General features: G+C 40.1%; 1 long non-coding RNA gene across 4 annotated transcripts in view; it reads right to left on the bottom strand.

The window, feature by feature from the left end:
- LOC122564049 (uncharacterized) overlaps positions 1-26,040 on the bottom strand; it is a 72,255-nt gene that overhangs the window by 11,535 nt on the left and 34,680 nt on the right. For all 4 annotated transcript variants that reach the window (XR_015752340.1, XR_015752343.1, XR_015752341.1 and 1 more), the window contains exon 2: positions 11,060-11,176. This is a non-coding gene — a long non-coding RNA (uncharacterized LOC122564049). The remainder of the gene's footprint in view (positions 1-11,059; positions 11,177-26,040) is intronic.

The following is a 26,040-nucleotide window of genomic DNA, read 5'->3' as shown; positions in this document are numbered from 1 at the left end:
CTGCAAAAACAAGACAACATAGGAGGAGACAGTGATTACTGACTCATTAGCAAAAACAGTAATCTTCAGAGGCTGCTGCACACCACCAAAGGGAGAAACAGCAGCTTAAGGTGCATTGAGGTGGAGAAGAATTGTGCGACTCTACATTTACAGACCTTGCTGTCATTTTATTAAACTGTCTGAAAGACAGTGCAGGCGCTGATTAAGGATGTCCCAGCCAATCATCACTGAACTATGTCATCTGCTGGAACAAGACTTGTACTCAAAAGAATGGGTGACTGTCCTCATTCTGGTGGCTGTCAAGCTCATAGCTGCCCTGAATTTTACTGCCAGCAACACATTTCAAGGATTAAATGGGCATCAATGGGCATCTCCCAATCTTTGACCTACAAGTACATCCAGAGCACAGCTGTTCATATCCTTCCCTGATGATGAGGAGAATCTAACAGCGCAGACCCTAGGACTCTCTACCACCACTGGCTAACCTGAGATGCAGGGCACTATCGACTGCAGGTTGAGATGATTCTTTTAATACTTCCATCATTGGTTAACCTTCAATGTTTCAGAGTGCATGGAGACTGCTAAGTTGCTCTAAACTGCTTGAGCATCTGTAGGACAGATTAACCTGACAGAGGCAGACTTTATGCAATTTCTCTCTGCAGTCCAATACTCAATGGGGGGAAGCAGACATGTGAGCTGCCCAATGTACATCTCCCAGTCTTGAACAGCAGTGCACTCCCTTGATATATTGTTATGTAAAGGGACATTTTCCTGCAGAGATGTGTGGATTCACCACTGATTCAGTACTATCAATCACAAGATGGTTTAAGTTGGTATGATGCATGCAAAACAGGCCGTAGCACATTACATGTACATTGCTTTTAAGCTCAGTGTTGTTCACATAAAAGCATGGTTATGCAAAGTATTGTCAGTCTCCCTGTTGGCAAAATGGTGGATGAGCTTTCTTTTACTCTGGGTTGTGTTGAGTTATGTGCATCACAGTGTGGGGACATGTTCTTAGATTGTAGCATCTAATGTTGTGTGCATCTGGGCTTTAAATATGGTGTTGGAGGCATGTGTCCTGGCAGGTCCTGTTAGTGGCAAGAATTTCAGCTTCTCTGGCTACATGACTCCCCAGTTGCATAATTAATGAAGTGAAGTATTGAAGTCTGCATGAGAAAAGTTGCTCTAAGTTATGGCAGACTAGGCATCATGATTCTTCCTCACCAAAACACTAATTGAAAATGGGAAACTTTCATCTTCCCCTTAGCATGAGGATATATTGCTTTCTGATATAAAAAATATAGTTGCCCATTGTCCAGATTATCAGTAAAGAGCCAATCACAAGGTTTTCTTGAGTAAAGAAAGAGAAATTTTATTATCTATTAAGCTCAAGAAAAATAATAAAAATATGACGTCAAACATAGATACAGACAGATACAAGGTTAAGAATGTTTTGAGTCCAGTACAAAAGCAAGATTAAAGGAATATACAGTGTCCTTGAGGTGTAATAATTTAAATTGAAATCACGTTTTTTTAATTTATGTTTTGTATTCTCAGCAGTAACAATGTTTTAGATCTCCTTAAGTTCTCAGTCTCTAGATATGTTGCAAATAAAAACAGAAATTTCTGACAAAACACCGGTGGTCTGGCAACACATCTGCGGAGAAAGGAGGGTTAACACTTTAAGTGCAGTGTCTCTTCATCAGAACTGATACCAGCTAGAAAAAGGTATTATTTATGCTGAAGATTGGGGGGGGGGGAGCTGAGTGAGGGGGGACTGTGATAAGGGAGAGTGTGTAGATGCAAATGGAACCTAGACAGACGATATAAAGGAGGGTGTGCAAACAGGAATGACTGATAGCAGGCCTGGACAGAAGAGGAGCTCAATAAGTGATAGACAGCTGAAAGTAGGAGAAAATGGGTAGTTGGTGCTAAACATATGTCATATCAGGATCACGTGTGCGGGTAGGTGTATGCATGGAAGGACAGAATCAAGCACTAATGCTTTGAACTCGATGTTGAGTCCTAGAGACTATGGAGTCCAGAGCAGAAAATGAGACGCAGTTCTCAGAAATGGAAACATGTTGAGGAAAGGAAAGGAGGAGACAGAGATGGACTAGGTGAAGATGATAGCAGGGTGGAAATTGGAAGCAAAATTGATAAACTTTTCAAATTCTGGATGAGAGAGGAAAACAGCGCTGAAGATGTCATAGATGTACCGGAGAAAGAATGGCCAGGTAAGACTAGAACAAAGAACACTGTGTACACCTCACAAAGAGACAGGCATAACTGGGCCCCATGCAGATATCTATGGCCACCCCTTTGACCTGAAGAAAGTGAGAGGAGTTGAAGGAGAAATTGTTCAAAGCACTTGGCCAGGTGGAGAATGGTGGTGGTGGATGTAAATGGTTCAGGCTTCTTTCCAGGAAGAAGAAGAAACTGTTGAGACAATTCTGATGGGGGATGGATGTCTACAGGATCCATAGTAAAGAAGAGGTGGCTGAAGATTGCAAACTGAAAATTCTGAAACTGATGTGTAGCATCAGAAGAATCATGGAGGGAAGTGGGAAGGGATTGGACAAGGAGATAAAAATTTGGAGTCAAGGAAGGAAGAAATAAGTTCTGTGGGACAAGACCAGGCAGAAACAATGGCTCTGCCGAGGCAATCTTCTTTGTGGATTTTGGGGAGCAAGTTGAAGCATGCTGAATGGGGTTGTGGACTATGAACTGGGAGTGTTGGAGGTGATCCCCAGATGAGATGAGGTTAGTGACAGTTGTGGATACAATAGCCTGATGCTTGATGGTGGGGGCAGTTCCACGGGGAGATCGGAGGATTTCTGAGAACTGGCACTCAGCCTCCCTGATGTTGAGGTCAGTACGCTAGACAACAGCACCCGTCTTATTGTCAGGTTTGATGACAAAGTAAGGATTGGATGTGAGAGCTTGGAGAGACACTTGACTTGAAACATTAACTTTACTTTCTCCCTACTGATGCTGCCAGACCTGCTGAGTTCCTTCTGCAATTTCTGTTTTTGATTCAGATCTCCAGTATCCACAGTTCTTTGATTTATGTCTGGATGCGTCTCTCCAATTTATGTCATCATTGAGTGCTTTATTCCTTAAGAATCAGAGAGAGATTTCTCTAGTTCTGCTATCACAAACACATTTTCCCTGCTCTGCCAAAAAGAGTCCCATAAAATGCAGCTGGCGTGTGTATTTCAATGTCTGAGTTAATGATTTCCAAGATTGTTAATTGCAGGTGCACCTTCATCTCCAATTCGTGAATCTTATCACAAAAGTTGTAAATCACAGTTAGAGATGTGGGATTTTTCATGCACGATTGGGTGGACTTGTTTTGCTATCTTTTACTAAAAACATTAATTTTGGTTCAGACAATCTCATTTATTCCACATTGATTTCATAAAGCTTAGCTAACCTGCATGGTCAACTGATTTTAGTGGCCATTATGTCATTTTTTTTTCCCTGTTAAACTATTTCAGTCAATGAAAATTCCAAGTATTAATAACAATGATGAAATTTGAAAATGACAGTCTATATATTACCACAACGCTGACATTGTAATTATCAGATGGACATTAAAGCAAAATAAAAGGCACAGTGCAGATTTACCAGGCAATCGGTATGATAAAGTTCAAAAGAGGAAGAAAACTTGAAAAATTGCATATGCTCCATTGGAACAGAATAAATTAAGGGATGCTTCATCTTTTAGATACAAACTACTTGAAAGTGGACTTATTATTTTTTTAATTTGTTTTGGTAATTTCTCTTTTACACTTATTCCCTTATCTTTAACAGCAATAATTCAAAGTTTGACTAGTCTTTAAACATTATAGATTCCTCATATGTTTGGATATTTATTTTGCCTTTTTTTCCTATCTTTGCTCCCATCTTAAATAAAAGCTGGCTTAGAGCAGGTGGATGTGACCTCCTACTAAAAGCCCATCTCCCTGCTTCCAGTAAATTATTCTGTTCTGCAGTACTACAATTATAATGCTCTGCACTATAAGTATAATTTTTCTGAGGTTCTGATGCTTGGAATGTTCATTTAGGAAAATGTGAGAAATGAAAACAGTCATGTGACTGGTTTTGAAGTCTACCTAACAACAGACTTGGGTGACATAGCTCTTAAAGGTTAAACAGGGGATTCAGAATCTCCCCACTTGAGGGACTAACTCTGAGCTGGCTGGTCACAGTCAGTGTACTGTGCACATGTACTTCATTTGCTAGGAGGAAGATGTAAAATATTTACAATTGCAGACAATAGCAGTAGCTCTATGTTAAGTGCTAGTTTCCAAAGTTCTGGAATGTTTTGTGAATGTTTAGTTATAAACTGTGTGCTTTACACTGTCCATTTACTTCCAAGATAAAAGAGAGATGTACACTCAAAAAAAAAACCCTTGCAGCATATTTACCTGGATGCAAGGCTCAAAGGATTCATGTTTCCATAGAGATGGACCTTGAAAGGTTTCTAAGGTGAGTTTGATACTCACAGACAAGTAGCAGCATCCAAGGGAGAGAAATTAACTAGAGGCTGGTTTAGGGAATTGAATGAGGATGGAAGCTAGCTTTTGGATTTAAAAACCAAATTCACAAATGAAATTGCCTCAGTTGAGTTGGAGAAAAAAAACCTCCAGGAAATCTTTCACCATGAGGGACAGTTTTTGCCTAAAGGCTACTCAACTAGGAAAGGCAAAAACAGAAATAAACTTTTGGGAGCTAAGAATCATGTTGGACTGGTTGTGGGAGAATTGGATTTTTTACTATGGAAGGTTAACATAATGTATACCTGATAGTGGATTTTTCAGTTGTGTTAAAAATTCATCCCACCATTTAAAGAATGTTTCCTACGAAACACTTCATAGTCAATGTGGCTTTTAAGCTGCCTGTTGCAATATGTATGCTAAAGTGTGAGAACATACTATGTCAATATTTCAGCTAGCAACTTGAAATAACTGCACAAAGACTGGTTTCTTATCACCAAGTCATCCTTTATTTACATGTGTACAGTACACTGGTTGTAACCAGCCAGCTCAGAGTTAGTCCCTGAAGTGGGGAGATTCTGAATCCCCTGTTTTTATTATTTTTTCTTTTTTTTGCATGGACAAACACACTCTCACACTGCTCCAACTCTTAAGATAGGCAAACACCCGAGTGGCCAGTGACAAGCACTGCCCTTCACAAAGGGCAATGCTGTGTGATCAAAACAGTGAAGGGGAGGGTAGGGACTAAATCAAACTAATCTCCTGTTTATACTTTTTTCTGGTGGACACCGCGCGCTCCTTCTCCAAGGACACCCGGGCCCATCCCCTGTTTTTATCCTTCAGCCAGAGCTCCCTGATTGGCACAAGTTAATAATCCCAATCAAGCTTTGCATAGTTAATGAGATCCACCAGATTCCAATCACTACAAACTGGAAACTCAAAATTAACTTTTTGAAGTTATCAGTCTCCATGCGGATTGTGACAATGATCTTTCTGAATGGAAGGTTTGCCAATGAGAAGTGTACCAATGAGAAACTGGACTGTTCAAATATTTTGAAGTCAGCAGATTGTACTTCAGCACTTGCAACGTTTCTCTCCGCAGATCTTTGGAGTACTAAATACATGAAGAATTGTGTCAGCAGCCTGATGAAATCAAACAGCTACTAACCTGTTAGTATTTGATGATCCCTTTATACAGCACTGGTGGGTATTCCTTCCTAATGCTTGATATCATGTTTGACCATGGCAGGGTAAGAGATGGTGTTACCTGAATCATCGAGCTGGAAAATGGCAGCAGTGGATACACATTGGTTGATAAAACAGAATCATTCAGGGCAGGCAAATCTTTGTATGTTCTTTTTGTGCACACCTTGGTTAGGCCACTGTTGGAATATTGCGTGCAATTCTGGTCTCCTTGCTATCGGAAAGATGTTGTGAAATTTGAAAGGGTTCAGAAAAGATTTACTGGTATGGAGGATTTGAGCTATAGGGAGAGGCTGAACAGGCTGGGGCTGTTTTCCCTGGAGTGTCGGAGGCTGAGGGGTGACCTTAGAGGTTTACAAAATTATGAGGGGCATGGATAGGATAAATAGACATAGTCTTTTTCCTGGGGTCAGGGAGTCCAGAACTAGAGGGCATAGGTTTAGGGTGAGAAGGGAAAGATATAAAAGAGACCTAAGGGGCAACTTTTTCACGCAGAGGGTGGCACATGTATGGAATGAGCTGCCAGAGGATGTGGTGGAGGCTGGTCTGATTGCAATATTTAAGAGGCATTTGGATAGGTATATGAATAGGAAGGGTTTGGAGGTATATGGACCAGGTGCTGGCAAGATTGGGACTAGATTGGGTTGGGATATCTGGTCGGCATGGACGGGTTGGACCAAAGGGTCTGTTTCCATGCTGTACATCTCTATGACTCTATGACTATCACCAATACATAGGTCAAGAATGTGTCAAATGCATTATATGTCACAAATATGCCTGGATACCATGGACACCACTTTGGAGAGCTAAGATCTGCAAGCATCCAAACTATAGATGTTCCTGATGCCCACTTTGCATCCAGGAACGACTTCACCAAAGTTGTAAGGGAATTTGGTTACCTACTTATGAAATTTTATTCTGTTTGCATAGAATTAGCATAAGGAGAAGTAAAGAAAAGCAAGTCACAAGCTGACAGTTCACTGAACAGCAAAACCATCATGTTCCATGAGGATCCAGTTTGACCCCTGCCTGTGTACAACTTCAATTGTTTCAATAGGAGACACAACAGTTGGCCTCAGGGCCCTTAAATAATGGGACTAAAATGAATCCGTCTTCTCACAATTACCATTTAATAATTTCATCTTGAAATTGTATAATTATGGATGTCAACTGAATACAGGGTCAGGTTTTTTTGGGAATATATCTTTCCAAATTCCCCTAACTTGCAGTAAAGTAGCACATTGAGGCACAGAGTAAAAATTCATAGGTGAACAATAGCCATTGAAAGCAAGAACAGGCTTTTCTTTCATCCTTAAAGGTAATGACTAAAAATGCAGAATGTTTGAAAATCTAAAACTTGCTTGGAAATTTTAGAAATACCCAAATAGTTTCTCTGCAACTGAGATGAAAATAAGGCAACTTTATATGTTTGATAGCAAACTTGGAGCAGAACATATTGGAAAGAACAGACTCCACAATTCTAATGAAGATAGTTAAAGTGCTAATCTGATCAGTTCTCTCTTAAGGTCTGACAACACTACACTGTGTTCCTAACATTCACCAATAATACTGTAAATGCTCGCTTGTTTAGGCTGGCTTTGGTTGATGATCTCACATTAGGTAGGTTCTCTAAATAAGGTGCCATCTTTTAAAAGTCACAATCTCTGTGAGATCTTTCCAGGTACAGAGAGAAGAAAGTTCTGACATAACTTTCCTGCGCTACCTTGGCTATTTGCCACCATAATATCTGAGCTCTGAGAGGGGGGTAGTTGTTTTCAGATTGTCCTAAATCTCTTCGCTTAGACAAAAGCTGCATCTAGAATAAAAAAGTGAAGATAGAATTGAATATTGTAGGTAAGATTTTTGAATCCCTAATCAAGATTGGCATGTTCTGAGTGAATAGAGCAGCTGCATGGTCAACAACATAGGACAAATGGAAGTAAAGGGACTGAAGTAAAACTAAACGAACTGTCGTAAAGGCTGTGTATAAAATTGATAATTGCTCACTGCTCATTTAATATATATCTTAAAGATTCTTGTGTCAATACATAGTCATTTCAAGTCTCAGAGCTGTACGTTGGAGCAGTTATTAACCAAAATGGTATTCGTGCAACATCACATGTAGCTTTGATGTGTAAAGTAATCACTTTACACATTTTTTTTACAAGATGGATCAGCTGAGGAAATGTTTGGCAAGTTAAAGATAAAAGACAAGACAGTTGAACACAAAAATGATATTGATTAAATTAACCAGGGAGTGACAGAAAGGGACAAAGCATACAAACACTAGAATGTGCTAGCCAGTAGGGTCACAGAAGAAAGAAAAGGTGAATAAAACAAATTAAAGATAGACGAATTGTTGGCACAAATATTGATAAATGTGTATAGTATGATATCCATTACAGAGACATGGTTGCAAGTTAACAAAGAGTAAAAATTGAATATTCAAGAACAATTGAGAGGATATGAAGAAATGAAGATAAAGTGAATTACCTTTGTTAATAAAAGATGGGATTGGTTCAGAATAGGAAGTGGTGTTGACCTGGAAGATCAAATGAAGAATCTTTATGTGTAGAGTTTAGCAATAGCAAGAGAAAGAAGCCACTGATGGAAGATAACTATAAATCTTCTAATAGTAGCTACATTGATGAATGGAGCATAAGTCTAGAATACATTGGAGTTTATGCAAAAAGTACTGAAATCATCATGGGCCATCTTAATCTTAATATTATTGAAGAAATCAAATTGACAAAGGTAACTTGAAGAATGAGTTCATAGAGTAACGTTTGGCTAATTGCACTGATGAATACATTTAAGTGCCAACCAAGTAAGAACCACTAGCATGTAAGAACAAAGGAGCAGCATTGTGATAGTGCAAATGTGTTCAGGTGATGTAAGTTGTATTATTGCAAGCTTCGATAAATTGGGAGAATAAACTTATCACCGTAGATTCAGAGAAGGAGCATTTTTCAAGATCTCTGAATTTAACATTCCTTTTATAGTTAAATTGTTTTTCAACAATTGTTTTCCTTATTGATACACTCGATGTGCAATGCATTTACTTTGTCTTAGTTAAACTCATGTAGCTTTATCTCTCCTACATTCTTGTATGTTTTCCAATCTCTCTCACTGACTATCATATATGTTCCTTTCCAGATGCATTCAATCTTAACCTTGTTAATATCCTGAATAGAAATAATGAAGATAGTCATGAATATATTATTAATGGAATTGGGTAACAGTGTTGGATGGTGATAAGATGAAAAACAGATGGCAAAAAGTGCCTCATGATATACTTTTGAAGCTAAAACTAATGATTAGTGATCTGGGACAGTTGGGAGGGAATGTAAAATTCTGGTGTTAGTCCTTTATGAGTAGTTTTCAGCTCTTGAGGAGTTACTGAAACCTGGCAGCAGTTAGGGCCAGAAATACTAGTATCTGACAGTGCAAATGGAAGGGGAAAAATGAAAAAATGGGATTTTGGTATGTAGTGGCATGGGATTGTGGGATATATAGTATTACAAAATGTCAGAATTTGGAGCATTTGAGGAAAGGAGTGGGCTAGAGTTTGAGGACTGAGAAATCTAGCATACATTGAAAAATAAACTATTTTAACACTGTCTCTTGAATGATTTAGATTTCACACACTGATACAGGATTGGAATGCATTCATAGGCAACACAAATCAGAGGATTGTCCCATTAACGTAAACATTTTTTTGCCATTGTTACCAATGAATAAAAAAAGAGGACTTAAGAACCTCTGCTGGTTTGTGTGGAATGGAAGACATGAGAAGAATCTCGACCCAGACCATAGGGGAGCAGAATTGGACATCATAAAAACCAGCCCAATGTGGACATGGGGTTGGGAATGGGCAAAGAATTTGTGGAGCTTTACAAGAATCCAGATATTGCAGCAGATAGGAAAAGCAACTGTTAATTTATACAAGATACTTGACCTATACCTTCTCTAACAAAGGTTTGGCAAGGTGTCTGTACCATGTGATCTTTGACATTATCACATTGGGTGATGTCATTCATATATTAATCCTTTGAAACCTTTTTAAACTCCCTCCCCCCAGTGCTTTGTTCAGGTTATTATTAACACACATTCATTTTAGTATTTACATTTAAATACTGTTCCATCTTCCATCAAAGCTCTAACTTCACAAATTTAATCTGTCAGGAGGTGTCTCTCCCTTATTATGTTCTCATACTTCTTGTAAGTATTTTGGCTTGTCTTCCACTAAAGATTTCTGTACTTCTTTGACAGTTATATTTTGAAGACTATGCCTTTAGAAATTTTAACGATTAGACATTTATTTTGGCACATTTTTTTGAATGTGGGAAGCATTCTCCATTACTTGCAGAACACTGATTTCACCTATAAAGCCTTTTTTGAATTATAGCACTAGGAGTTTACAGCATCTTACACTTTACCTTTGGGTGTCTCATTTCTATGGTGTTTTTCACTAATTTGCACCATAGGAAATATATTGATGACTGATTAATCTGATGGAGATTCATCAGCTATTTCAACAGCAATGATGTATCTAATCAATTTGGTTTTCAAATCTCTGTAGTCACTTGCCTCAACATATATAAATCATTGATGCAATATTCTATTAACTGTCTGGTTGCTAGATTTTTTGGTAGGCTTGGATCTTTACAAAGTCTTATTTACATATTTGTTTTGAGATTGCAGTGATTATCAAAGGCCTTCAAATATCCTCAAATTTGTCCAGTTCTTCCTTAATTCCTTTGCCTGCACTCATTTCATCTGCTGTTTCTCTGAAAGAATAAATAAATATGCTAATGTGATGCTTCACATTTATTGTCTAGTCTTGAAACAATTTTATATTTTAAGAAATTCTTTCTTCAACATGCCCAATATTGTGTCAGATTTGATCCATTGCTCTGTTCAAAGCTTCTAGCTGAGAAACGTTTAAATTTATTGTTCTTTATTAACGTTGCTAGTTTTGTCTGTTTACTTCTGTAAAGTGTTTTTCAGTAATAGACCTTTTTCATTGTCTCTGAGCTTCACTATAACTTAGATTTTTTAATTTTGTTTTAATAGTTAGAATTGTTCTGCACTCAAAAGGGCTGTAAATACTACTTAACTTTTCCTCCACATTCCCAGCAATATTCCAAACTGTCATTGTTTGTGGTACTTTAAACTGTTGGTTTCATAAAAAATATTCTAAACTGTCACCTTTATGTCTCATTCAGCCCATTTTGTCTCATTGCTCTGTTGGGATAAAATGATTCAGCCTAGGTATTCTGTGCCATTTTCCAAGCTTTGTACAATTACTTCAGTCTTTCTGTTATTTAAGCCTATTTGAATTTTCTTACCCAGTCCTCAACATCTGGCTCACCAACTCAATCTGGAGTGGGAACAATCCTGGTAATTTTTTGTTTTCTGTCTTTTGCTCTTCAGGTCGGTTTTTGTTTTCTTCTTTTCAGTAGGTTCTGTGATTGAAAGAAAAAATGTCATTGCTCTTGTTAACAGCTTTCTTTAGCAAACTTTACCAGTGTTGTTATGTTGTAAATGACATCTAAATATAAAATCTTCAGATTCCATGCTGACCACTTCTGAAGAAGGGTCACCAGACCCAAAACATTAACTTTGATTTCTCTGCATAGATGCTGCCAGATCTGCTGAGCTTTCCCAGCAACTGCTGTTTTTGTTTCAGACCTCCATGCTGTAACGTTTGCTGCATTTATTATCAATGCCACCACTAGGATGTGCAGCCAATGTGCATGCATAAAAGCACAGGTATGCAGGGCCACACCACTACAAAGCAGTGGAACAGCATTCACCAAATCTGCATCCAAATGAGCTCTGATAGCATCTGAATGATTCACATTCCATGCACAGCATTAGAAATTAAACTATACATCTATTCTTGTATATGTACTATCGACCATGCATGTGCAATTACATTCTGGCTGAGGGTCATATTTCACTAGTAACTGACATTATTGCATGTGTATGTGCATGCATAGGTGCCATTTTGTTGGCCATCTTTGCAACTAGCCAATTATTCTGGTAAGACTTGGATCCAAGGCTGATGTCCCTAAACTTCCATCTAATCCATAAAAATGCTGACGCTTCTGTATTTATATAGTAACAGTTTTATTACCAGCTTTTAAATGTTCATATGTGGCATATGAAACGTGCCTTTCTCCATTAAAGCTGGGCAAGTAGTCCTTAGCATGTGATCCCTGACATCATCATAGTACGAGATATCGCTCATTCAAAATCTTTTCTATAACTTCTTAGACTACAAATGACATTAACATTCACAACTAAAAAAAAAGATTTGGAAGAATAGAATATGTGCTCTTCATGATCATCTCTAGGATTGCTACTACAATGGGAAGGTAATTTGTTTATGCTTTCCAAAAATGTCTCTTCATCATAAATGCTGAATTGAAGAGTTGGGGAGAATGGAGATGAGGCAAAATGTAGAGTTGTGGGAACATTCCAGCTTTGGGAGGGTGGACACAGTCCATTGGAAAATACATATGATAACCCTTACAAGCCTGTATTTTGTCTGAAGCAGACAACTGCAGGAGGGAGAAGCTGCCCATATGAGCTGATCCAGCCTGCTCAAGTGGAGAGGAATCCTGGTCCAAAGTCATCACTTCGTGGCAATGGCTCCAACACAGCGAATTTCATCTCCTGCGTAGTGAGTCACTGTTCTGTGATGACCAGACATCAAGCTGTGCCAGGAGGATTGTGATGTTGGAGATAACTGAGACATCGAAAGCCCCAGGTCACAACTGATGTAGCCAAGCTCATGCTAATGCTTGGTCACCCACTGCTCCAGAAGCTTCATATCTATGCACAGCCCCCAACTGCCACCAACTTAAAACATTACAATTTTTAAAAAAATCATTATCTGTTTTTTAATTGATTCTTACATGGCAATCTGTTGGTGAATTTTAATAATAGAAATAGAATAGAAATAGCAGAAACAAATGTTTGCAAGGAGCATTTTGAACAATCAGGCCCTCAGGAATATTTTACACCCTGTGAGTAGTTCCTAAGTTATACTGACATTTTTGTCCTACATGTGCCACATGCAGGACTTTCAGTTTTATAGATAGTTGCAAGGAAAACCAATCAAATAGATCTTATTCATTCACCGCTTTGAAGCAAAGTTGAACTGGCTTGGTTAGCTCAGGCTGCCATGGTTACAAAAGAGAATATCAGAGAGCCTGAGCTGCATACCAGACACGCATGTAATTGTGTCAATAACAAAAAAAAGATTTCACTATAGAGTATTGAAATGTTAATCTCTACACAACAAAATTATACAGAAATATCCAGCGTTTAATAATCCTTTTTTAAGCTAATAAAAAGCAACAAGCGAAGTGCTAAGAAGATTAATTTGTGATTATATGACAGGATTTCAAAACATTTAATAAGTAGGCAGTCTGACACACTATCAGAAAATGACATTTGTGTAACTATTTGAAGCGAAGTAATTGCTGCTTTGTGTTATTAGAATTTGTTGAATTGGTATCGCTGTCACTAGACTTGCTACCCACTCCCGTCATCAGTGCACTGTTTCTGCAGTTGTATACAGAGGGCACTATGGCAACTTAGATTACTTGGTCAGTGCCTCCCATTGCTTTGACCCCCACCACTGAGGAGGACAGGATCACTGATGCAATTGAAACACCATCACATCTAAATTTCTCTAGAGCCCACAACATCTTGACTTTGATGAAAACCATTGTTTTCTCATTGTTGCTGAGTCAAATTCTTTGTATATCCTATCTAGTTTCATCATAAAGGCATCATCAACATAAAAACAGCAGCATTTCTGGGAGAAAACACACCATCACCTTTTCAAGGTAACTGCGGAATTGCCAGCATCACCCACAACACAAAAACAAATGAAAATGAAGTGATATCTTCGCTTTTCTCTCTAAATCAGAAGGTTCTCTACTGTGACCTTTCAGCGCATTATCTCTATACAGTTCAATACTTTCAATATCTTATTGTGTGCTGCACTGTTGGAGGTGTTCAAATGAAACACTATACCCTTATTAGACATGCCAGCTCAATCAGCTGGCTGCCTGAATAGGTATATTCTTTGTTGTTCTGGTCAACATTCCTCTTTGAGCCAACACCCACCAAATCCAGGTTCTCTTATTATGTATTCACTTATTATTTGTGAGACTGTTCTGTGTGAAAATTGTCTGGTATGTTTACCAATATAATAACAGCCAAAGTTCAAAATCAATCTGTTGGTATGAATAACATTGAGCCATCCTGAAACTATTTACACAATAATCTACAATCTACAAAAATGCAATTTATTGTAAAGTATGTTTTAAAGCATAGACCTTTTTTTTTTAAGGTCATGGTCCAGTTTGCAATCCCAGGCTCAGCTGACTCCACCATCTGAAAGGGTTCAATTTTTCAAGCTTTTGTTAACTTGTGGTTTGATCTTTTTCCCTATTTTCATCAGTTAGTTTCTCTAACTTCCCTCATTCATACTGTCCTCTTTGGCAAGGAATATGAAGTGAGTGATGATACACAAAAGACATCATGCCAAGCACGTGACAATCCCAAAAAGCTGCAAAAATTGACTCCTTTCAAATGGTGGAGTCAACTGAACCTGGGATTGCAAGTCGGATTGTGAACTTAAGCAAAGCACTTAGCTGATTTAACTAAAGCATGTATACTGTTAGAGCCTATTTCTCTTAAACTAACATGCAGTAAGGGGACTTGCAAGAGACTCTTGGTACAATTTTGTGCCTTTCTCTGTGGCAAGAGGGTACTTAATTAGGCAGGAGGGAGAGGGATGGGAATTCTGCTGCTTACCAACTTCCACCCTGAATAGGTCATGGTGGGAAGATTTGTGAATGGCCTTCCTTTCTCCATGTGAATTGAGGGCCCTGAGTGGGTAGATAGAGGGATGCCTATTTGAGGGAGTGGTGGTGGGGGGTGGCAGCTGCCATGTTTCACCTTGTAGTTTAACCCAATCATGCTATTAGAGGTATTGGTTGAAAATATCACAGGCTGTGGATGTCAACATGCAATATCTATGAGGCTGCTCAGCTCAAAGCCAGCTCTTCAACTCCTTATGTCCTGTAGCACTCGTTGTGTAACACTATCTGAAGACAGTGGATTATCCAATATAGCTCTGGAGAAGTCTCTTCATCAGTGCATCTAGACTGCTGACTTCCCTCTTACTGATGTCTATCATGTGATCAGTTACAGCAACATGAATCATGAATAATACACTAGCGACATGGATGCAGTGCTGTTCATATCAACATTTTAACATGGCATTCTTTAGGTCAGAAATTTAGGAAAATAGAACATAGAGAACATAGAACAGTACGGGACAGAACAGGCCCTTCAGCCCATGATGTTGTGCCGACCATTGATCCTCAAGTAAGGTAAACCTAATGTATGAACCCTCAAATTTCTGTGACCATATGCATGTCCTGCAGCATCTTAAATATCCCCAATGACCTCGCTTCCACAACTGCTGCTGGCAACGCATTCCATGCTTCCACAACTCTCTGCGTAAAGAACCCGCCTCTGACATCCCCTCTATACTTTCCGCCACACAGCTTAAAACTATGACCCCTCGTGTTAGCAATTTCTGCCCTGGGAAAAGTCTCTGGCTATCAACTCTATCTATGCCTCTCATTATCTTGTACACCTCAATTAGGTCCTCTCTTCCTTCTTTTTTCCAATGAAAAAAGCCCGAGCTCAGTCAACCTCTCTTCGTAAGAGAAGCCCTCCATTCCAGGCAGGTAAACCTCCTCTAAACCCTCTCCAAAGCATCCACATCTTTCCTATAATAGGGCAAACAGAACTGGACACAGTATTCCAAGTGCGGTCTAACCAAAGTTTTATAGAGCTGCAACAAGATCTCATGGCTTTTAAACTCAATCCCCTGTTAATGAAAGCCAAAACACCATATGCTTTCTTAACAACCCTGTACACTTGGGTGGCAATTTTAAGGGATCTATGTACCTGCACACCAAGATCCCACTGTTCCTCCACACTGCTAAGAATCCTATCTTTAATCCTGTACTCAACTTTCAAGTTCGACCTTCCAAAATGCATCACTTCACATTTATCCAGGTTGAACTCCATCTGCCACCTCTCAGCCCATCTCTGCATCCTGTCAATGTCATGCTGCAGCCTACAACAGTCCTCTATACTGCCAACGACACCTCCAACCTTTGTGACGTCTGCAAACTTGCTAACCCATCCTTCAATCTCCTCATCCAAGTCATTAATAAAAATCACAAGGAGTAGAGGCCCAAGAACAGAGCCCTGTGGAACACCACTCACCACTGACTTCCAGGCAGAATACTTTCCTTCCACTACCATTCACTGTCTTCTGTCGACCAGCCAATTCTGTATCCAGACAGATAAATTTCCCTGTATCCCAATCCTCCGGACCTTCTGAACAAGCCTACCATGGGGAACCTTATCAAATGCCTTGCTGAATTCCATATACGCCACATCCACCACCCGACCCTCATCAACTTGTCTAGTAACATCCTCAAAGAACTCAATAAGATTTGTGAGGCATGACCTGCCCCTCACAAAGCTGTGCTGACTGCATTTAATCAAGCCTTGCTCTTCCAGATGGTCATAAACCCTATCCCTTAGAAACCTTTCTAACACCTTGCAGACGACAGACGTGAGACTGACTGGTCTGTAATTGCCGGGGATTTCCCTATTTCCTTTCTTGAAGAGAGGAATGGCGTTAGAACATTGGCTATAGTCATCTGCCTCTATTATATAGGGTATGTGGACAGCAGTTCCAACTGGTGGTGGAAAACATTGGTGGTGATTATCTGGTTGGGGTAATTGTGATAAACCATGTTTCAGTTTATGCCTCACCAGCACTAAAACCAGCCTTCATTTCATAGTAAAATCCAGGCAATCTGTCAAAGCTAATATAGATGATAGCATAGATGATTCTGAGAGGCCTGGGTACAGTGGACATCAAGAAGATGTTTCCACTAATAGGAGAGACTAGGATCCAATGGCACAGCTTCAGGGTGAAAGGGAGATCCTTTAGAATGAAGATGAGGAAGAATTTCTTCAACGAGAAAATGGTTAATCTGTGGAACTCATTGCTGCAGAGACTGTGGTACCCGAGTCATTGAGTTTATTTAAGACAGAGATAGATAGGTTCTTGATTGGTAAGGGGATCAAAGGTTATAGGGTGAAGGCAGGAGAATGGGATCAAGAAACATATCAGCCATGATCAAATGGTGGAGCAGACTCGATGGGCCATGTGGTCTAATTCTGCTCCTATTTGTTATGCTTTTATGGATGAATTTCTCCATGTACAAGTTGGCACTCTAAGAGTTAAACTCCAGCAGAGGTTCAGTATGTTCCAGAAAGGAAGAGTGAAAATTGGGAACAAATGAGAGGAGAAAAAAGGAACAAAACTATTGGTTTGTACAAAGATAATTGGAGTTGAGAATATCCTTGCACCTCTGTTTTATATTGTTAGACATTGAAGTTGGGTCCAAAGCAAGTATTGTATCACAAGTGATATTGTACCACTGATGATCAATTACTGACAAAAGCAAAATGAACTAGATAGCAGGAATTTCTTTGAGGATTCTCTAAATTGACTATAACTCTATACCTCAACTTTCCTCCGATCTTTCACAAATGACTGTCAATTGGAAGAACACCAGAGATTCCCAGCAAGAATGTTGTGAGCTTGAGTTTTCTGTTATACTGATTAATGTCATCAGTGTGTCAATGGTGCAAGCCAATGTTCTAGCAATTGCTCTTTATCACCAGTTAATGATTAATGAAGAACTGGAATTGGACAAGCTCCTAGCAAAAGAAAAATGATTATCTGTTTTGTTAACATTTACTTATATGCCAGGAATGAAGTATGATTATGGTTAGCATTAGTCTCAGCAGTTAATATACTAAAACATAGAGCTTCAATTCTTGAAGTTTCTAAGATAAAATTAATTGACCAAACCAATTGCATTTTAATTACATCTGCCAAAGAGACAGACTTTGAAATGCCTGGCTCCACTGGCAGAAGAAATTTGGTGCAAATTCACTTCTTGTTCAAAGGACTTGGACGAAGGATTGACCATGAATTTTTGTCATGCTGTTGAGGAGCTGACTGCATATTTTTAACATCTTGCCAACTGGAAAGAGCTGCAAGTCCAGTGGCTTTAATATGAACCAAAAATAGTGCAGGAATGCTCAAAGGAAGAAATGATCCTGTGGAGGACTGCAAAACATCAAACGTTGCAGGGACTGAGTTCAATGGAGTTAGCAGAAGTATTGAACCAGTCATAGAATCCCTATAGTGTGAAAACAGGCCATTCAGCCCAACAAGTCCACACCGACCCTCTGAAGCGTAACCCACCAAGACCCAGACCACATTACTCTATATTTACCCCTGACTAATGCACCTAACCTACATATCCCTGAACACTATGGGGAATTTAGCATGGCTAATTCGCCTAACCTGCACATGTTTGGGAGGAAACCAGAGCACCCCGGAGGAAACCCACCCAGACAAGTCTGGACTCAAACCCGGGTGCCTGGCACTGTGAGGCAGCAGTGCTGACCACTGTGCCACTATGCTGCCCCGGATTGAGTATGTTCCAAACTTCAGAAAAACTGTTTGAAAACTTTGAACTGCTGACCCTTCAGCAATTATCAGACCTCCAATTATGGATCATGGAATCACAGATTTGTAACAGTGTAGAAGGCGATTATAATAAATCCACAGAGGCCTGTATCTTATTGCCAAGTCACTCTTTATTTACTCATGCACAGTACTTGACACTAATCTGGCTTCCTCAGAACCAGCTGTCAGAGTGAACAGAACCTCACACACTCCTGTTTACATCTGCCAGCCAGAACTCCCTAATTGGACCAAATTGAGAGCCCCACAAACAGCGAACTCATATTCTATGAGGTCCACCTGGCTGACCTCATTACAGTCTCTACAGAGGTTGGTTTGACTTTGCAGGGATGAGCCTGTATTTCCAGAGTAAGTAATATGGGGAGAAGGTATTTACCTTCACAGAACTGCTTATGGGCCAGGAGGTGGAGGAATGCTTAGACCTCAGCTCAATGCTCCCTGTACATCAGACCATTCTCTCATTAAAAAAAGACCCCAAAGGTTAGAGATTGAACTGTAAGCTGGTATTAGAAACACACTCCACCTCTAGATGGGATTCCCTGTGTTAGCAGATCAGATGCATCGCTTGTCCCAGCTCTCAGCCCCTTCAGAGCGAGGATCAGAACACTGGGTTGAAAATTGGGTTACCTGGCTGTGAGCTTCTTGCCTGACTGGAAATGAAGCCTGCCAAGCTTTCCCCAGTTGGGGGACCAATCAGGGTCCAACTCTACACCAAGTGGTGTTGTCTAATTTGCCCAGCTCCTGGGGTTCACATCCCAGACTTAACCACCCCCATTCCCTGGGTGAGTAACACACACCAGTGAATACACAGGCCTAAAATTCAAATATCTAGATGCTCTTTCTCCCCATAATCCTTGATACTCAAGAATTTATTCAATCTCCGTCTTAAATATATTCAATAACCTGGCCTCCACCACCTTCTGAGGCAATGAATTCTATAGATTCACCACTCTCTGGCTGAAGAAGTTTCTCCTTATCTCCATTCTAAAACATCTTCCCTTTACTCTAAGGCTGTGCTCTTGGGTCCTAGTCTCTCCCACTAAAGGAAACATCTTCTACACTGTCCAGGCCATTCATCCTTCTAAACTCCATCAAATACAAACCCAGAGTCCTCAAACATTCCTCACATGTTAAGCTATTCATTCCTGGGACCATTCTCATGAATCTCCTTTAAACATGCTCCAAGGCCAGTGCATCCTTTCCAAGATATGGGGCTCAAAACTGCACACAATACTCCATATGTGGTCTGATCAGAGTCTTATAAAGCCTCAGAAGTATATCCCTGCTTTTATGTTCATGTCTTCTCAAAATAAGTGCCATCATTGCATTTGCCTTCCTAACCACTGACTCAACCAACAAGCTTACCTTGAGAGAATCCTGGACTAGAACTCCCAAATCTCTTTGCACTTAAGACTTCTGAATTTTCTCCTCATTTAGAAAATAGTCCATGTTTCTATTCTGGATTTAGGTTTGCTCCTTGATCTGGAAGGTTCGGTTTCAGACATTTCATCATCAAACTAGGTAACATCATCAGCAAGCCTCTGGATGAAGCACTAGTGGTATGGCCCACTTTTTATTTATGTGTTTAGGCTTCTTTGGGTTGGTGATGTCATTTCCTGTGGTGATGTCATTTACTGTTCTTTTTCTCAGAAGGTGGTAAATGGGATTCAAGTCAATGTCTTTGTTGATAGAGTTCCGTTTGGAATGCCATGCTTCTAGGAATTCTCACACATGTCTCTGTTTGGCATGCCCTAGGATGGATGTATTGTCCCAGTTGAAGTGGTGTCCTTCTCATCTGTTTGTAAAGATACTAGTGAGAATGGGTCAAATCTTTTTGTGGCTAGTTGATGTTCATGTATCCTGGTGTCTAGTTTCTGCCTGTTTGTCCAATGTCACATTTGTTACAGGTCTTGCAGGGTATTTTGTAAATGTTTCTATTCTTCCTAACAAAGTGCATGACCCCACACTTTCCCACATTGTACTCCATCTGCCACTTCTTTTCCCACTCTTCTAACTTGTCCAAATCCTTCTGCAGCCTCCCCTCCTCCTCAATGCTACCTGTCCCTCAATCTATCTTTTTATCATCTGCAAACTTAGCTAGAATGCCCTCAGATTGTTAATGTATAAATTGAAAAGTTGTGGTCCCAATACGGAGCTTTGCAAAACACTATTTGTCATCAGCTGAGAAGCACCCTTTTATCCCCACTCTCTACTTCCTGCCAGACAGCCATGCTTCTGTCCTTTGCTAGCACCTTGCCTCTAACACCATGGGTCCTTATCTTACTCAGTAGCCCTTCATTCCTGATGAAGGGCATTTGCCTGAAACATTGATTTTCCTGCTCCTTGGATGCTGACTGACCTGCTGTGTTTTTCCAGCACCACTCTGATCTAGACCCCTTACTCAGTAGCTTCCTGTGCGGTACCTTGTCAAAGACCTTCTTGAAATCCAGGTAGATAACATCCATTGGCTCTCCTTGGTCTAACCTGCTCATTACTTCCTCAAAGAATTCTAGAATATTTGTCAGACATGCCCTCCCCTTGATGAAACCAAGCTGACTTTGTGCTATTTTACCATACACTACCAAGTATTCAGAAATCTCATTGTTCACAATGGATTCCAGGATCTTACCCATGACCAAAGTTAGGCTCATCAGTCTGTAGTTTTCTGTCTTTTGCTTTACTCCCTTTTTAAACAGGGGTGTCATGTTAATGATTTTCCGGTCCTCTGGGACCCTTCCTGATTCTACCGATTCCTAAAAGATCACCACTAACACCTACACTGTCTTTTCAGCTATCGCCCTTAGAACTCTGGGATGTAGTCCATCTGCTCCAGGTAATTTACCCACCTTCAGGTCATTCAGTTTTTCTAACACCTTCTCAAGTGATGGCCAATATACACAACTCTGCCCCCTCACTCTCTTGAAATTTTGGGATATTACTCGTGTCTTCCACCGTGAAAACCGATGTGAAATAATTATTCAGTTCCTCGGCCATTTCCTTGTTCCCCACCACTATCTCTCCAGCATCATTTTCCAGCAGCTGAATGTCCACTTTTGTTTTTCTTTTGCCTTTTACATATCTAAAGAAACTCTTACAGTCTTCCTTTATATTACTGGCTAGCTTACCCTCATACTTAATCTTCTCCCTCCTTATTTTTTTTCTGTTGTCCACTGTTGGTCTTTGTAAGCTTCCCAATCCTCTGGTTTCCCACTGCCCTTTGCCACATTATGTGCTTTTTATTTTGCTTTTATGCTATCCCCAACTTCATTAGTCAGCCATGCTTGCCTCATCCTCTCTTACCATGTTTCTTTTCCCTCAGGATGAATCTCTGCTGTGTCTCCTGAATTACTCCCAGAAACTCCTGCCATTGCTGTTTCATTATCTTTCCTGCTAGGCCTATACGTGACTCCAGTTATGGTTTCTTTACCTTTGCAGTTCCTCAATTCTACCCACACAGATTCTACACCATCTGATCCTACTTTGTTTCTTACTATTGGCTAATTTCATTTCTTTCTATGAAGACAATCCCACTCCCTCTGCCCACCTGCCTATCTTTTTGATAAGATGTATATCCTTGAATATTCAGCTCCCAATCCTGATTCCCATGCAGCCACACCTCCATGATGCCTACCACGTCAAACCTGCCAATTTTGATCTGTGCCACAAGCTCATTTACCTTATTCGTTCTACTGCGTGCATTCAGATGTAACACCTTCAGTCCTGTATTAACGGTCCTGCTTCTCATTGTTGTTCATTTGTCCAGTGTGCTTGAAGTTTGATCGCTAACCCTTTCCAAACATTCAGTCGTATTTATGTCTGTGCTAAAGATTTTGATAACCTCTCTTGAGTTCTGTACTCTTACCCCCTCCTTTAATTTGGGTTTTCTAATTTCCCCTGTAAGTGAACCCTTCACCCCCCACCCCCATCACCATTTAGTTTAAAGCTCTATCTACAGCTCTAGTTATGCGATTCGCTAGGTCTCTAGCCCCAGCACAGTTCAGATGAAGACCAATCCATCAGAACAGGTCCCTTTTTCCCCTAGTACTGGTGCCAATGTCCCATGAATTCAAACCCATTTCTCTCTCACCAAACTTTGAGCCACGCATTTAATTGCTTCATCTTATTGAACCTGTGCCAATTAGCTTGTGGCTCAGGCGGTAATCCAGTGTGTTGCACACTATATGTTCCTCTTTTGTCGATCAGTTCATAAAATGTACACTTAAGAGACAAAAGAGAATCCCAACGGAAAATTGAGGAGCTGTTCCCATGTGACATTCTGGATATTGAGGAGAAAGTGAGGTCTGCAGATGCTGGAGATCAGAGCTGAAAATGTGTTGCTGGAAAAGCGCAGCAGGTCAGGCAGCATCCAGGGAACAGGAGAATCGACGTTTCGAGCATAAGCCCTTCTTCAGGAATCAGGGCCTGAAGAAGGGCTTATGCCCGAAACGGCGATTCTCCTGTTCCCTGGATGCTGCGTGACCTGCTGCGCTTTTCCAGCAACACATTTCCACATTCTGGATATTTTCAAACTTGCAATTTCTCTTTCCGGTCAAGTGTCAGTAGTTGGAAACTGTTGCTCATTATAGACAGAGTGTATTGATCCTGAGGAAAACATGATGAACTGGGGACCTTACTTTCAAGTAATACCCACCTTCCATAGGCAAAGAAAAACTTCTTGTTGTTATCAGATTTGCAATTACAAATGAGGTAGATATCAAGTAATGCAGGGTAGGCTTTGCGTAAAGTCATTCTATTTGAAAATTAATTAAATTGATGTAAGTAAACAAAAAATAAAATATGTGTATGCCCTAAATAGTCAAAGAATGAGGTTACTTGTATGTCTGTGGACTTAGTACTACGAGAAAGTGAGGACTGCTGATGCTGGAGGCAAGAGTAAAAAAATGTGGCGCTGGAAAAGCACAGTCGGTCAGGCAACATGCGAAGGAGCAGCAGGGTCGACATTTTGAGCATAAGCTCTTCATCAGGAATGTGGGTAGGAGTGCTCAATAGGGCTGAGAGATAAATGGGAGGGGTTGGGGTGGGGGGAATGTAGCTAGGAATGTGATAGGTGGATGAAGATGGGAGGGTGTTGGCGATAGGTTCTGAGGAGCAGAAAGAACAACTCATCTTCTGCCAACTACACGGAATCAATGTTGATTTCAGCAGTTTCCTCATCTCCCCTCCCCCACCTTATCCAAGATCCAACCCTCCAACTTGGCACTGCCATCTTTAACTGTTCTGCCTGTCCATCTTTGTTCGCACATATCTGCTCTACCCTCTACTCCGACCTATCACCATCACCCCCACCTTCATCCACATATCGCATTCCTAGCTACCTCTCCCCCAGCCCTACCCCCCTCCCATTTATCTCTCAGCCCAATTGGGCACTCCTACCCACATTCCCAATGAAGAGCTTATGCTCGAAACGTCCGACTTTCCCGCTCCTTGGATGCTGCCTGACTGGCTGTGCTTTTCCAGCACCGCATTTTTTCACTGTGGACCTAGTACTGAGAACCATTACTAGAGGCTTGCCTTGCTTATTCTCCAGGCTCATTACTCTTTCATAGGTTGACTCCCTGAGAGTAGCTGATACATCCACATGAGCCAACTTGTTGTGTGGAACTGAAGCAGCATAAATTGTTAACAGCAAAGAGAAGAGATGAAGGAAATTCATTCTCCAACTTTGCTCCAGCCAAATGCTGACTTTATATCTGACCACAGAACTGCATTACAGTTTTTGTGGTGTTAAATTTGCAAATACAGCATGTTAACATTTGTCTATTGTTGACAATCATAATGGATATTGAGGCAAAATGAAAAACAATACAGCTTGAAAAAATAAGTTGGTGCTTCTATTAAAATGGGAAAGGAATTTTATACAAAAACACATTAAGCTTTAGTATACTTAAATGTCATTTAATACAGAGAGACAAGCAGCCTGTATCCTGCACATTAAGTTTTAATGCGCTGACATTATACCACTATCAGTCAGCCTCAATAAAGAATCATAACCTGAAGCTTCTTGCATCATGACAAGCTATCCAGAGATGCCCAATGTTCCCTTTCTAGTTAAGTGCAACTAAAGCAACACAATGTACAGAAACCTAGCAAAAGGCTGGAATGTAGCCAGATAGCAATGATGCAATTCAAACTCAGTTTATCAAAGGAACAAAACCATAAAAGTAAAAGCAAATGTTCCATCAAGAGCTGAAAATATTGAAATCTGAGATTGAAATTTGTTTTTAAAAAATAAGCAAATGACTAAACAAAAGATTGCAAAAGTTATATTTGAAAGATTCTGACAGCATTCTGTCATAATATTTTCCCTATTTACAAGTCTGCATAGCAATATTCATAGTCGTGGAATGGGACAATACAGTTGCAAATGTCAAACTAATTAAGAATATGTACTGTATTTATGCTCCCTGGATAAATTTGGAAAACATTGAGTTTTCTAACTACTTACTGCCAGTTAATTCAGAAGTACACAGCCAGGAATTCATCAACCCCAAGGGTCAAGGAGAAAGTTATAAGCCATTAGCAATGTGTAAGCAAAAATGGGATTTAAAATAAAATGAACTTTGGCCACAGTTGACAGGCCAATTCTGTGGAGGAGAAACTTTCTGTGGCCAGTTGATCAATGCAGCCCTGAAAGGGGGAGTTAGAATAAGAAGCCTTGTTGCTGAGCCCCCTTAGACACCTGTCAGTCTTGTTATTGCAGGGAACCGATTTGCTGCAGGAAAGATCTCGGCAGCATTTTCAATCCACTCAAAATAGGTAGTTAATGATTCAAACAGATAGTCACTGCCACGTCATGATCCAACACTAAAATAATTGACTTTTCTCATGGGACCAGGAAGATTCCACCCTGAAACTCCTTTGTACTTCAAAATATGAGTCATATTCAACTCAAAATGTTAACTTCGCTTCTCTTAATATTTCCTATTGTTTTAATTTCAGATATCCAACATTTGCAGTATTTGGATTTTAATTCAATATGATTCCTTTATCAGGTTCAACCATCAGGCTTAAGAATGGCCTAGTAGTATATTAAATCTGGACTATTAATTCTGAAATTTAGCCTATGTACTGGGAATCCAAGATCAAATCCCAGCACGGCAGGCGGTGGAATTTCAATTCAATAAACATCTGGAATTAAGAATTTACAAATGACCAAGAAACCATTGTTGATTATCAGGAAATCCCATCTGGTTCACTAATATCCTTCAGGGAAGGAAATCTATCATCCTCACCTAGTGTGCCCTGTATGTGACTCTGGAGCCACAGCAAACGTGGCTGATTCTCAACTGTCCTCTGAAATGGCCAAGCAACCATTCAGTTGTATCAAGCACTGCAAAGTTTCAGCAAAGAATTTAAAGCACCTGTTGACCCCACAAAGTTCTCCTTACGAACAGCTGGGGGATAGTGCCAAAATTGGGAGAGCTGTCTCATAGACTAGTCAAGCCACAGCCTGACATGGTTATACTCCAGAATCATACCTCACTGACAATGTCTCAGACACCACTATCACCTGGGAGTTGCCGTGAGGGTCCTCAAAATTGACTCCCAGCCCCCAGAAGTCTCATTGTTTCAGGTTAAAAATGGGCAAAGAAATCTCTTGCTGATTACCACATATTGACCTCCCTT

Source organism: Chiloscyllium plagiosum, unplaced genomic scaffold, assembly GCF_037043375.1.
Source record: "Chiloscyllium plagiosum isolate Xiang-an unplaced genomic scaffold, Cpla_swu_hap1 HiC_scaffold_31, whole genome shotgun sequence".
NCBI lineage: Eukaryota > Metazoa > Chordata > Chondrichthyes > Orectolobiformes > Hemiscylliidae > Chiloscyllium > Chiloscyllium plagiosum.
Note: the sequence above shows the minus strand (reverse complement) of the source record. Positions and strands in the feature narration are given on the sequence as shown.